A 4,538-nucleotide genomic window follows, 5' to 3' on the forward strand; every position below is an offset into this window, starting at 1 on the left:
AATATCCTCTTATATAGAGAACACTTTGGAAAATGAAGGGATAAGATTAAGAGGTGTAAAGATAAATGGTCGGCTAGGATTAAAGGGTAGGTAGAGGAAATAATAAAATGATAAAAGGGGTAGGTATTGTTGGAATTAAGAAATGAATGACATGTGTCATGGGTAGAAAAGGGCAAAGAATCTATGTCCAAGGAGGAAATGGGATCAATTAAATAAATATAAGTATTTATTTAAATGAGGAAAGGCTTAGAAGAGGATAAATGAATTAATTAAATAAATAAAATTAGGATAAATAATTAAATAAATGAAAATATTTATTTAATTAGACATGACTATTTTAGGTGTCTACAGTATGAAATGTCTAGATCCCTAACACATACATACATGTACATATCATGTTCTAAAATATACATCCAGGAAAAATGTCGAGCTAAGAAAATAAATATATATAGATGTATATAAAATATGTCTAGTACAATGTCTAGAAAATGTGTGCACATGCACATATATAAACAATGGGTCAGTCGGATCCAGGTCCTGAATCATGTCCCGATCCCTGTGCCTACAATAAAGTACACATGAACTCATACATTAAACATTCATAATAGTAAATTTTTAAGAGTTATATTTATCTATCTAATCGATTTGAAACATTCATACATACAATTTATCTAATATAATTTGAAACATAGATTAAGAACATACATGTACACACGCTCTAGATAAACATACCTCAGGGTCTCTAAAATCTCCACCACGTGCATGTAGGACTCTAGAACATCTATGTGATGAAGAGTTCAACCAGAGTGATAGTCGCTCATCCTGCAATGTTGAATTTCAGTTAGATATAAATAACTTGAAATTAAGATCAATATCTATCCCTTTAAATAGAACTTAAAAATAAACAATTAATTTAAAGTTATATATACTTGTGTCTCCTGATGAACAGAGTCAATGGTAGTGTGCAAATCTCCATACATGGATCCTAACAAAATTCACTATAGTTCACAAATTATAATTAAATAATGAAAAAATTAAACATCTACAATCAAGTAGAGATAGTTTTTAAATTAAAATTATTTTAAAAAAATTCATACCTGATTTGCAGCATCTAATGCTCGTCTAATCCTGCTCATGTTAGAATCATGCAAGGAGCCCACTGCAACATCGACCTCAATGTCTGACTCCATAAGTAGACTAGTGTACAACCCCCAAACTCTAGTACCAAGTGTTGTGGGATCAATGGATGTATGAATAGGAGGAGGAGGTGTATCCTGGCCAACTAATGTATGTTAGGGAGGGCCAGTAGGATGTGCAGCAGCATCATGCTGAGAATCTATAGTCTCACCACCATGGCTACAAACAGTCAGTCTGCCAAGTACACGTCTAACATATGTTGAGGCCTCCTCAAGAGAGATCCCATGCTCCATAGCAATAATATGATATGCATCCAAGGAATCACTTGACAAACATGCAATCATCTGTCATAAAGGATCTATCTCACGTATGCGTGCAACATCCATCGATGATTGTATGTCTTCTCAAACATAGGGATCATAACTTTATGATGCATCATCAGATGTAGGAATCCTAGTATGAGAGAGTAGAAAATATCTACCCACATGACCTGATGTCATCTCGTCGACTTGTGTAGCTATTGTAGAAATATTAGAAAAAATAGACTGTCGAGTGTCATCTAGTGCACTATCTGTTACACATGCCAGTTCCAAACATTTAGGAAGAACCAAAAGGTTTGGACCAATCAATGCCGACTTATTAGTGGGTTGTGGTGCATCAGGTCTTCTAAACTTATTTGAAAATATGCCTCTCCCCAGTCCAGCATGTGTAGGAAAATCTATGTAGTCAACATCAAACCCCAAATGGAACTCTGGAAATGATTGTTTGCACAAAAAATGGCTGAATCATCCTTTTGGGGCCACATATGATGAGTGGTCAACCATCTAGGATATATAAATGGTGCCACTAGTACATCTATGCACCTGGTAGGCATATAACCCTTCACCCTACCCATGCACCGATAATGAGGGAACATGATCTTCACATCAACGGTAGAAACCTTCTCATTGATTGTTTCCCGTTTTACGGTACCACGAACACTATGTGAAAGGGAACTAATGAATAAAGTAGTGTTAATCTCATCATATGGATTATAAGTGTCAACTACATCAATCATATGACGTAGCTCATCTCTAATGATCTCTCCCTTTCCTTATTTATATGGTTAGGGGTGCTTTCCAATGTGTTGTTCAAGTGATCTAGAGAACATTGTAATGGATGTGATGTCTGATCATAAAGATGCTGCCTATTCTCAGGAGTTCTTGCAGACCTACATGATGCCTGCTCCCTCCCTCCTAGAATAACACTGGGCTTAGATCTAGTGTGATGTGAACTAGGCTGATTAGACATGATGATAATAGGAAATATATATATATATATATATGTGCATGTATGTACATATGTATTGCAATTTATATTAAAAAAATTGTACTAAAAAATATAAACAATAATTAAAAATAATTCCAATTTTTAATCTAAAAATTGTAGAACAAAATAAAGTGTAATTTTCAAAAAATATACATGTTTAATTTGCATACATTTTCATCATTTTAAACATATATAAATAGATATAAAAATAAATTTACATAGAAACATACATTTTCATAATTTAAAGTTAATATGAACATATAAAGATATAAATACATATAAATACAAATACATGTATTTTCAATATTTTAAACAAATTAAAGTTCATAAAAAAAGATATAAAAAGATATTTAAAATCATAAAATGAAATATTTAAGCATGCATGACCCCTTAGGACCACATATGACCCCTTAGTACACTATTGGGTCCTATGGGGTCAAATTGGGTCTTAAGGGGTACATTATACGCACTAGGATGCTATAAGGGGTCATAGGTGGTCCTAAGGGGTCACACATGTGTTAAAACACATGCGTGACCCCTTAAGACACTACTGGATCCTATGTGATCAAATTCAATCTTAAGGGATATATTATACACACTAGGATGCTATAAGGGGTAATATGTGGTCCTAAGGAGTCCTGCATGTGTTAGAACACATGCGTGACCCCTTAAGACCACATATGACCCCTTAGTATACTATTGGTTCCTATGGGGTCAAATTGGGTCCTAAGGGTCACACATGTGTTATGCTATAAGGGGTCATATGTGGTCCTAAGGGGTCCTGCATGTGTTAGAACACATGCGTGACCCCTCAAGACCACATATGACCCCTTAGTATACTATTGGTTCCTATGAGGTCAAATTGGGCCCTAAGGCGTCGCACATGTGCTAGAACACATGTGTGACCCTTAGGACCATATATGACCCCTTATAGAATTCTAGTGTGTATAGTATGTATATTATTGGGTCCTATGAGGTTAAATTGGGTCCTAAGGGGTACATTATACAGACTAGGATGCTATAAGAGGTCATAGGTGGTCCTAAGGGGTCGCACATGTGTTAGAATACATGTGTGACCCCTTAGCACCACATATGACCCCTTAGAACACTATTGGGTCCTAAGGGGTACATTATACACACTAGGATGCTATAAGGGGTCAGACATGTCTGACCCCTTAGGACCACATATGACCCCTTCGGACATTATTGGGTCCTATGAGGTCAAATTGGGTCCTAAGGGGTACATTATACACACTAGGATGCTATAAGGGGTCATAGGTGGTCCTAAGGGGTCACACATAACACATGTGTGACCCCTTAGGACACTATTGGGTCCAATGGGGTCAAATTGGGTCCTAAGGGGTACATTATACACACTAGGATTCTATAAGGGGTCATATGTGGTCCTAAGGGGTCACCCATGTGTTAGAAAACATGTGTGACCCCTTAGGACCACATATGACCCCTTAGGACACTACTAGGTCCTATGGGGTAAAATTGGATCCTAAGTGGTACATTATACACACTAGGATGCTACAAGGGGTCATAGGTGGTCCTAAATGGTGTGTGACCCCTTAGGATACTATTGTGTCCTATGGGGTCAAATTGGGTCCTAAGGGGTACATTATACACACTAGGATGCTATAACATGTCATATGCGATCCTAAGGGGTCACACATGTGTTAGAACAAATGTGTGATCCCTTAGGAGGAGATATGACCCCTTAGGAGCACATATGACCCCTTAGGACACTATTGGGTCCTAAGTGTACATTATACACATTAGGATGCTATAAGGGGTCATAGGAGGTCATAAGGGGTCACACATGTGTGACCCCTTAAGACCACATATTACCCCTTAGGACACTATTGGGTCCTATGGGGTCAAATTGGGGCCTAAGGGGTACATTATACACACTAGGATTCTATAAGGGGTCATATGTGGTCCTAAGGGGTCACGCATGTTTTTGAACACATGCATGACCCCTTAGGACACTATTGGGTTCTATGGGTTAAAATTGGGTCCTAAGGGGTACATTATACACACTAGGATGCTATAAGGGGTCATAGGTGGTCCTAAAGGGTCACACATAT

Source organism: Cryptomeria japonica, chromosome 2 (assembly GCF_030272615.1).
Source record: "Cryptomeria japonica chromosome 2, Sugi_1.0, whole genome shotgun sequence".
Taxonomy (NCBI): domain Eukaryota; kingdom Viridiplantae; phylum Streptophyta; class Pinopsida; order Cupressales; family Cupressaceae; genus Cryptomeria; species Cryptomeria japonica.